We start from the raw sequence: 10,971 nt of genomic DNA, 5'->3' as shown, positions 1-10,971 counted from the left end.
GCCTAGTTAAATAAAGGTTAAACAAAACAAATTTAAAAAACAGTGTGTTGTCTGCATTTCATTGTGGTGACACTCATCAGTTAACCATATGGGCCAGAGACTTTCTTCAAATCAGGTGGTAAGGAAAAACTCCTGGTCCTATACCAATAATAACAGTTATCATCAAACCTGTCCACACATTAATGAAGGTTGATGCAATCCAGTGATCCCTACAGACCAACAGTCTGCATACTATATGTATGGAGTAATCCCTACTGGTGATGCACAGCATTGATTGTCACATCAATCAGAGTTACCACACTATCTTTATCAGAGATGTGCAGTATGCATGTGCATTTACTGTAGCCATGACTCTAACCACTATATCACATGCTATCACAGTAGAGATGTAATGATCATGCTGTTTAATCAGCTTCTTGATATGCCACACCTGTCAGGTGGATGGATTATCTTGTCAAAGGAGAAATGCTCACTAACAGGGATGAAAACAAATTTGTGCACAAAATTGGAGAGAAAGTTTGTGTGTATGGAACAATTCTGGGATCTTTTCTTTCAGCTCATGAAACATGGGACCAACACTTTACATTTTTCCGTTTATATTTTTGTTCAGTGTAAATAAAAAACTGAGCTACATGGTATCACCCCTGCCATTCAATAGTTTATTGCCATTTTTGTGAAAGGGAAAGCAGAGAGATAGACCGTGAGCGTGAGAGAGAGTGGGTGAGAGGAAATGTGCTCATTCACATTGGTTTCCTGTGAGTCCCATTCAGATAGATGTGACAGGAGGGAGTGGAGGCTATTTGTGAAAAGTGTACAATGTGTGGGATCACTGAAAGGATACTGAAATAATGGATAGTCCAAGAGTGATCAGTCAGGTTTGAAATACAGAGTAGACATGATAAGTGCACAGTGGTGCACTTCAATGCACACCTGGGGCGGCTGTGCTATGTCCCTCTGTTAGACCTCTGGATTACTTTATATACTGCAGTTAATTGAGATACTAGTTTAATTGCCAGCAGTTGATACTTGGAGTCTCCATCAGCATCAAACGACAAGCTATTGAATCAGAAAAGAGGTAGAATGTTCGATTCTTCTCATAGAAATAGTATTGAACGAATGGACACAACGCGTGTCTGATTGAATGCCTCTGGGGAGGGGGTTTCCCATAAAGCTATGAACTAAGATCAGCTATACAATCATCTAGGTATGTTGCAGTGAATTATTTTAATGTCTCCTGGTAAGTAAAAAAAAATACAAGGATAAAAAAACAAAGCATATGTTTGATCTTTGCAAAGTGGTCAACGAGGGCTTTAGCATTTCCACAAAAAGGCTTGTTAAATTCTCTTAAACTATCATTTTGGCCTGGAGAACTTCCTTGAAGCAGACATCCTGTGGGATTTGATAGTTTTTTTCCAAGAGTATCAAATTTCCGCTTTTTGTAGTTTCACTGATTCTTGGATGTGCAGACTTAGCTTTGTGCTAGTGTCACGACTCCCACCGAAGGTGGCTCCCCTTCCCATTCGGGTGGCGCTCGGCGGTCGTCGTCACCGGCCTAATAGCTGCCACTGATTTACAACTGTTATCAATTAGGTTATTAGTTGGGCTTTATCAGCCAGCCGGCCCGCCTGCTGGGTGTGCGGGATTGTTTCATGTGTACTCGTTGTACACGCATGTATGTCACGGTTGTTCGTGTACGTGAGCTGTTTTCTGATACTGTTTAGTTCCCCTGTGTTTTGGGGTATTTGTTTTGAGTGGCGTCTGTTTTCAACTGGTCGGTGTATAAAGAAGTCGCCTACTCTGAACTCTCTGTCTCCTGCGTCTGACTCCTTCCTCCACTACACCCCGGGCATTACAGCTAGCCTACAATGTCTGTTCTTATGGACCTACCTGTGCAGCTGATTAACATTTGTAATCAAATATCTATATACATTTATGTAAGGAAATATTTGTAATATTTTCAAGCAACCAGATCTGTTGGATAATAATGTATATGCCCTTGGCAGTGCACCACAGATGTTTGCCTGATGAAGGCGGACATTTTATATTAATTTTGTCAATTGACAGTGACATCATGGCTACAAGGTCAGATTAATTGTAGCATCTCATCATCAGCTTTAAGCACAAGCTGTGTGTATGTGTGTTTGCTATAGCCACTACATATTCACCCTGAAAGATTACCTTTAGGTAGCCGACACAGACATATCATTTGGATAGTACTGTTAAGCAGAGTGGAACAGGGGACCCCAAGAGCAGACTCTTGGGATGAAGTAACCAAGGTATTTATTGAAACACGGGGAAGATGGAGTGCAGGCCAAGGGAAGCTTGGGTGGGTTGCAGGAAACCAGGTGCTGAGGCTGAGGCTGGAGCGAGAGGGGTTGGGACAGGGTAAGCGGGTCCGGAGGGGAATCCAAGGCTGTAGTAGAGTGGTGAATCCAGGACAGCGTAGCAGGATGACGAGACGTGGAACTGGAGACAGGGACCAGAGTCAGAGCGGGCAGAACTGCAGCAGAGATGAAAACAGCGTCAGGCAAGGACAAAATAGGATCTAATAGTAACAACGGCTAGAAACGTAGACTGACCGAGCAGAGATTACGATCTGGCAGTGTGGAAGGGGCAGGGCTGAGTATTTGTAGAGCTCTTGATTATGGAACAGCACACCTGTCTCTGCCCACATAATCACACACACAGAGAGAGAGAGGGAGAGGAGAGAGTACTGGGGGAGTGGCAGCAGTTCAAGGAGACACAGGATGAGCAGTGGAGGGCGTTGCAGGAGCAGATGTGACAAGTACTTGACTTATGTCGGAAAGAAACAGCATTTAAAGAGTCCAAACACATACTTAGACCCCTAATTTACCATTAGGGTTGGGGATTCTGCCACTATGGGCTGTGAGGCTTTCATCCCAGACAATACCTCTCATTTATTCAAGCCAAATGGAGACAGAATTAGTTCAACACAGGCGTTCATTTCATTTCCTGGAGGAGATTTGAGTGATGAATGTTTCTCATAAACTTTTGAAAGTGTAAAGTCTAGCTAAATTATCTGTCTGTGTTCCCCTAACAGTCTTCTAGGGTGAACAGTAGATTTGGTTCCCAAGCCTCCCGCTCTTAGAACAAAGGGTTCCAAAAGGGTTCTTCGGCTGTCCCCATAGGGCAAACCTTTTTGGTTCCAAGTAGAACCCTATTTGGTTCTAGGTAGAACCCTTTTGGTTCCAGGTAGAACCCTTTTGGGATCCATGTAAAACACTTTCCAAATAGTGTTTTGCATTGAACCAAAAAGGGTTTTTCAAAGGGAAAGGGAAGGGGGAAACAGGGATACATAGTCAGTTGTACAACTGAATGCCTTCAACTGAAATGTGTCTTCTGCATTTAACCCAACCCCTCTGAATCAGAGAGGTGCGGGGGGCTGCCTTAATCGACATCCACGTCTTCTGCGCCCGGGGAACAGTGGGTTAACTGCCTTGCTCAGTGGCAGAACGACAGATTTTGGGTTCTCCAATTGGGACAGCTGGAGAACACTTTTAAGTTCTAGATAGCACCTTGTTTGATTCCAATAATGCAACAGAATGATCTTTTTTTTGTCTCTCGCACTAGCTTTGCTATTGCACAGAGAGGGATGTATGATTTATGCTTCGTTCTCTTTCAACTAAGCTATCGATGTTACCACATAATATTAATGGTAATACCTGTGGTATTATGTTCACATTGAATATCCATCATAATTTAGCAGCCTTTATGACTACACTGTATCACTACTACTATTACTACTACTACTAAAGCCCACTATCAACCTCAAAACATAATTCTGTCAAATTTTTGCAAAAAGTTATGCTTCAACCATGATGCTTGTCAACTGGCTCCCTGCAGGCCTTGCGGTGCCAATAGGAAAAGATGAGCTTCAAACAATTGATGCTACTTTCAATACATTGCAGTCAATGGGAAAATGTGAGTGACACAGGGTTGACGCTTATGTCAATACATTGCAGTGAATGGGAAAATGAGAAACATCGACCAACTGACGGTTCTGTTAATATATTGCATTCAATGGGAAAAGATGAGTGTCAAGGGGTTAAGTCAATAAATTGCATGACGCTTTTGTCAATACATCGCAGTTACTGGGAAAAGATGAGTGTCACACAATTGATGCTTATGTCAATTAAGTGATAATGCCCGAGAAGCCGGTGTTTGGAGGATATATTGGCATAGGGTTCTCCCTTTATTAGGCCGGCTTCGAGGACACTATCACTTTTTTACAACGGGTTACCAACATATTCAAATAATGACTGACATATTTTCATTAAATTTTAGATTTTGATTAATTTATTCATACTATTTAATCCTTCCACAAGATATAGTCCCGACACAAATCTAGGGTTGCTACCAAAGTCGACTGGTCGTTCATTCTGATGCCAGAGACACGACCCAGTCGTTCAGTCTTTTTGCTCTGTATCTATGGACGCGACCCAGTCGTATGTTCCATTGCCCTACTGACTGGCAATGTTCTTATCCCTTGCTTGCTAGCTAGGTAACTACGACTAACTTACAGTCACGTCAAACAGTGCAGACAGAATAACAACAGTAGCTGCATTTGCATTTGTTTAAGCTGTTTTCTAGTTTATGTATTTATTTGGATACATCCATAACAATGAGCTAATGAGGCGCGATATCGCCTGGCATAGTTGTCAGGACACTGTTGTTCAGATGAGCTAACCAAAAACACAGCTAACACAATCACTTCAAACTGAAGCTCGAAACACTGCAAACTAGCTGCACTTCGTTTCGTTTGATGTTTTCACAATGGACATTTCTTTGTATATATCCATAAAAATTATGCCAGCTGACTCATGATTTCGACTGGCTGAGAAAAGCTGCCTGCCTGTCTGTCTCGTCCCGACTCGTTCATTACTATGGGACAGCTGGAGATCGAATTTTAATATTGAAACAATGTTGCAAATTTGGGAGAGACAGACAGCAAGGTTTATACAAATCTCCTTGTTGAAAATGAAATGTTAGTTTAAAAGAAATGTGAGATTTTTATAGTGGAGATCAAGTTTATAAATTGCTTGGCTGGACTGATGAGACAGTGGATTTTGCAGTCAGATGGAAAATAGTTATTTTAACGTCATAGATTGAACCGGTGGTAACTTGTGGAATAGACACTGGCTGGAATGCTGTTTTAATCAATCAGCATTCAGGATTAGACCCACCCATTGTATAATACATTGCATTCAATGGGAAAAGATGAAAAGACGAGACTCGTAGGCAGACTCTCACACACTCTCTCTCTCTCTCTCTCTCTCTCTCTCACTCTCTCTCTCTCTCTCTCTCTCTCTCTCAGCATTGAGACAATTGAGGCATAGATTGTGTATGTGTGCCATACAGAGGGTGAAGACACAAGACACAGAGGCAAGACACAAGACTTAAGTGCATTTGAACGGGTATGGTAGTAGGTGCTAGGTGCACCGGTTTGTGTTATTAACTGCAACGCTGCTGGGTTTTTCACGCTCAACAGTTTCCTGTGTATCAAAAATGGTCCACCACCCCAAGGACATCCAGCCAACTTGACACAACTGAGGGAAGCATTGGAGTACACATGGGCAAGCAGATGGCAGACAGCATGTACGCGTTGTATGGGCAAGTGGTTTGCTGATGTCAACGTTGTGAACAGAGTGCCCCATGGTGGCGGTGGGGTTATGGTATGGGCAGGCATAAGCTACGGACAATGAACACAATTGGATTTTATCAATGACCATTTGAATGCACAGAGATACTGTGATGAGATCCTGAGGCCCATTGTTGTGCCACTCATCCACTGCCATCACCTCATGTTTCAGCATGATAAAACACAGCCCCATGTTGTATGGACCTGTCCACAATTCCTGGAAGCTGAAAATGTCCCAGTTCTTCCATGGCCATACTCACCAGACATGTCACTCATTGAACATGTTTGGGATGCTCTGGATCGATGTGTAAGACAGCATGTTCCAGTTCCCGCCAATAGCCATTGAAGGGAGTGGGAAAACATTCCACAGGCTACAATCAACAGCCTGATCAACTCTATGCAAAGGAGATGTGTTGCATTGCATGAGGAAAATGGTGGTCACACCAGATACTGACTGTTTATCTGATCCACACCCCAAATTTTATGACCAACATTTATGTATTCCCAGTTATGTGAAATTCATAGATAGGGGCCTAATTCATTTATTTAAATTGACTGATTTGCTAATGTGAAATGTAACTCAGTAAAATCTTAGAAATTGTTGCATGTTGTGTTTATATTTTTGTTCAGTATAAATTCATTGTTCCAAGATTTTTCTAAGAACATTAAGAAACTGTTCCATAGAAAAACAGAAGAAAACATTAGTAATTTTCAGAGAACCTTCTAAGAATAATTTTAAAAAAAACACACATTCCGTTCCACTGTCAACAAAACTCTCGCTATCCTCTATCTTGTTAAGTGTATTCAGGTGTGTTGGCCGCGCCGGATCTTAATTGGTGCTTGTTTCCTTTGAAATGTGTGTTTGAATAGATAAAAATGAAAAGTTTTGTGTGTGCAAAAAACAGCACGCTAGCTCTGGTGGCGCAGCGGACTAATTCCATTGACAGAGAGCAGAAGGTTATAGGTTCAAATCTCACTGATGCAACAATAAAATGTATTTGCGTGTGTCCTTTCTGTGCCTCGATAAGCTAGCAGTATTATTGAAACATTCAATTAAATTTAAGGAAGTTATTAAAAAACCTCCAAATAACTTGTGATTTCCATTCTCAGAACGTTAACAAAACCTACCAAGAAAACTTTCAAGGAACCTGAGTAAAATGTTCTTAGAACCTCCCTGCAACCCAAAAAAGAAAAGTTCTCAGAACGTTTACATTTTTTTTTTCGTTTTATCCGTCAGGAAATGTATGCATTCGTTCCCACAACCAATGTGTAACCAAAAACACCTTCCAAGGAACCAAATGTGCTAGCTGAGCAAATATCACAAAAATGAGGTGGTTACATATAATTGATCTTAAGATGGTTATTCATATTTCTGTGACGCTAGAGTTTAGAAAAAGTACATTATAAGTGAAAAAAATGAAAAAACTAGAAACTTTCCGCTATAAGGTTCTATCTGCAATCCAAACAAGCTTGAACAAATACAGACGGACCAATCAGAACACGTCTTTGCCATCTCCTTCTAAGTATGGTATAAGTTAGTCTAGCCAGAAATAATGGCAAGCAAACACCAACAACAAAAAAACTGTCAAAATTCATCAAGTAAATGATGGTTGTCACATCGTTCTTCAGCGATGACAGTAATTAGTCAGATGATCATAATACATTTCTTCATGTATTTGATTATGTGTTCTGATTATCTTGATAAAATAGTGCTATTCTATCATTTATGTATTCAAATAGCTACAGTTGTCTTAAACTGAACTTGTGTAATTCAGAAGTGTCAGATAGAACCTTAAGGCTGAACCCAGACTGACATTTCAGAGTCATTTGGTTCTATCTGCGATTGCTTTTAGGCACCTTTTAAAGGTGAAGACCTTAATGGGCTATGAAAGAATAATTCACTACAAAACAGTTCTGAGATATGGGATGTGATAACTTTGATGCTCAATATCTCAGAACTACGTTTTGCTCAGAAAGGTCACGAGTTGCCACTGTTTGCCTGCATTGCACCCCTGCCTGCCTGATGCCCTCACATCTGGTTTAAATGAGATTTAATTTTTTTTTATTTAACCTTTATTTAACTAGGCAAGTCAGTTTAGAACAAATTCTTATTTACAATAATGGCCTAGGAACAGTGGGTTATCTGCCTTGTTCAAGGGCAGAACAACAGATTTTTACCTTGTCAGCTCGGGGATCCGAACTAGCACAGGGGACAGTGGGGAAGTGGAGGTGCAGGTTGCACAGAGAGCTGATGTTGCACAGCACATAGAACAGGAAAAGGACATGCTGCTCCATGATCACAGGAAGTGACCTCAGAGGAACTCAAGAGCAAAAAGAGCATGTTGAGTGGATTTGGAGTACATTATGTGCTGAAACCACATACACACACGTACTGTACACATGTTCAGACACACACAAACATTCTCTCTCACACACACACACAAACACAAGACCTACAGAAATAAATCTGCAAAGCTGGCTGTAGACGGTATGTCTGTACAGAGATTTTCCGGCACCACTTCTAGTGGTCGGTCTAATTAAAGCTGATTGTGTCCGTCCCTACTCTGCTGAGGGATTTGACTGGGAACATTCAGTCAGTCAGTCAGACCGAGAGTGTCTGGAGGGAAAGACAATGGAGAGAGGAGAGTGAATAGTATACCTGTTTAACAACCGGCTATGACTGCTCTGACTGCTGTAGAGAATAATCCCAGCTGAATATCCCATAGAGATGGATTCATCGGGAGTAGTGGTATCGGAGAAATCCGTTTAGGGACTTAATGCAAACTGAACAGAGACAAAATGAGCTAAGCCGGTGTGCCTGCAGCTGCACCGAGCCCTAGTAGACTTGGCATGTCATCACACTGTCCTCACACTCCTTAAAGTCTCTACTTGCACAGGTCTTGTGTAGCTAGCGTGTGACCCTGAGACCTGAAGTAGTGTCACCCCTAGCCAACCAAGGCCATGGTCCAGTTATATGTCAAACACACATACAGTATATACAGTGCATGTACAATAATATACGATACAGGCACATACAGAAAACAAATTGTGCAGAAAGAAGGCAGACACACTTTCACACATGCATCTGGGAATATCTACATGATTAGGCTATAGGGGGAACAATCTTAATACAGGAAATGAGAAATAATGTCCCATGTCGCATCACGGTGCATATCTGCCCCTTAGATCAGTTAGAGGAGGAAAATAATAAAGTTAGCTGCATGGGAAATTAAATCTGACAGTAGGATGTTCTGGAAAAACATGTAATATTTAGGTATTATTGTGACTACATTCTTATTACATGAAATAAAGTTCAGACCAGATCTTTTATTTCTCCCTCACTCATTCTCAATCACACTCTCTATCTGCATGCTCTCTCTCTCTCTCTCAACTTCTCTTGCTCACTTCCATTCACATACACATTCACGGAGCAGTGCAGCTCCACACTACTACTCTTGACTATCCGAGAACAAAAAAACAAAACAAATTACTGGCTTTAGAAATGCAATCAAGACTGAGAATAAAGTTTATCAAATGAATTGGAATAGAATAGCTTAAATCACGTTGAAGACAGAGATGATAGTGTATTTGAGAATAATAGTGTATTTGAGAATAATACAGTAGGGTCAATATCACAAAACAGTACCATTTGGACCATGCAACATTTTTACATTTTATTTCAGAATTTGTATTCCTTTTATGTTTTACTATAAAAAGGAAATATTAGACTTGTAGAAAAACATGTTGGCCAAGCTCCAGCACTTAGTTAGATCATTATAAACACATTTTCAGTGAATCAGCCATATGACTTTAATTATCTTCATTGGACTATTTTAATAATATTTACATTTTCATAAAGCTATTGTGGTCCCTTGTCAAACCTGTCCATTTGTTCTGGTCAAATTATAAACAAATAGCACATTTTGAAAACCAATGTGTGGTTTTATACAGAACTTAATCTAACTTGCACCTTATATTTCTAAACTGAGACAGGTTTATAATTGTGTGGTGTTGGTCGTGTCAAACTCTTTAAAATACATTTCAAATTATTGATATTTGACAAAGTAACTGAATTATATTGAAAAAGATGACATGATAACAGGGTGGACCAAGGTTTAACAGGGTGGACAGCTATAACGGGACAGAACATAAATTACTCCCTAAATATTGAACACTGAAAAGACATCTACATAGTAAATCATGTAGTAACAACATTGGAACTGCTATTTAGTTACATATTCACTGTGAAAAACAACAACACAAAAATACATTGCCGGTACAAAATCATTGGAATTAGCAATTAAACACATTCCTGTCTCTCTCTTCATTTCCCCTCTTTCCATCTCTCCCCCTTTCACCCCAAATGCTCTTCCACATACTTCCAGGTGGATTTTTCCATCTGCACAGAGCGTTTATAAATAGCCTGTGGCTCTGGCATCAGACAAATTATCTGTCCATCAGAGTACCAACAAATATCTTCCTTTGGACTTGGCCAGAAGAATTTGTTGATGCCATTCCGGCGCATGCACTTCACCTTAATGTTATGATCCTCTACAGGGTATCCTTCGTGGTCGTAATTGACAACACACCACTCCCCTACGTGATTAAGTTCAATGGTGCCAGGTCGCCATGTGGTGTCAGCCTTGTCATGAGATGCAGGGAGCTGGTTAGATGCTGCAGGGTCACCCAGAGTTGCCTCTTTGAGCTGAAAACAAGGACAGTCCAACATGCCACTATCCTTCTTGCACAGACAAGTAATGTCCCTGTATTTTATCTGGCCTGGTGAGACACTGATGACCTGATGAATCTTCATCGTTCCTTTAATGGCATCTAAGGCAGGCATCTGAGGTGAGAAGAGATAGCATATGATACGATATAAAGAGTAACAAATATCTTGTACATTTCAATAAAAATGTATGTATGTGTGTATGAGGAGGAAGAAAGGTTACCTCTGTAGACTGCAGTAATGGACTAGTCTTGGCCCTGGCTCTGAGTATTATTTTTGAATCTCTCCATTTCTTTCCTTTCTGAACGCTGCACTCTGTCACTGAGTTCAGCTATTGTCCTCTTCTTCCCCGTCTCTATCTTTCCTCCATTTCTCCCTCTCTTTCTCTAGATACCTTCTTTCTGGGTCAGCATTACGTCGTTCTCTGTATTGCCGCTGTCTTTCAGCTGCACAGAGGTGCCATTACTTCAGAAAGACCTGATTCAATTGATATGTATTTATTATTAAAATACTATACATGCTATATATACTTATAATTATGTAATACAATTTATGAACAAAAACACATATTTTGCAACACATTACT

Source organism: Oncorhynchus clarkii, chromosome 23 (genome assembly GCF_045791955.1).
Source record: "Oncorhynchus clarkii lewisi isolate Uvic-CL-2024 chromosome 23, UVic_Ocla_1.0, whole genome shotgun sequence".
NCBI classification, from domain to species: domain Eukaryota; kingdom Metazoa; phylum Chordata; class Actinopteri; order Salmoniformes; family Salmonidae; genus Oncorhynchus; species Oncorhynchus clarkii.
Note: the sequence above shows the minus strand (reverse complement) of the source record.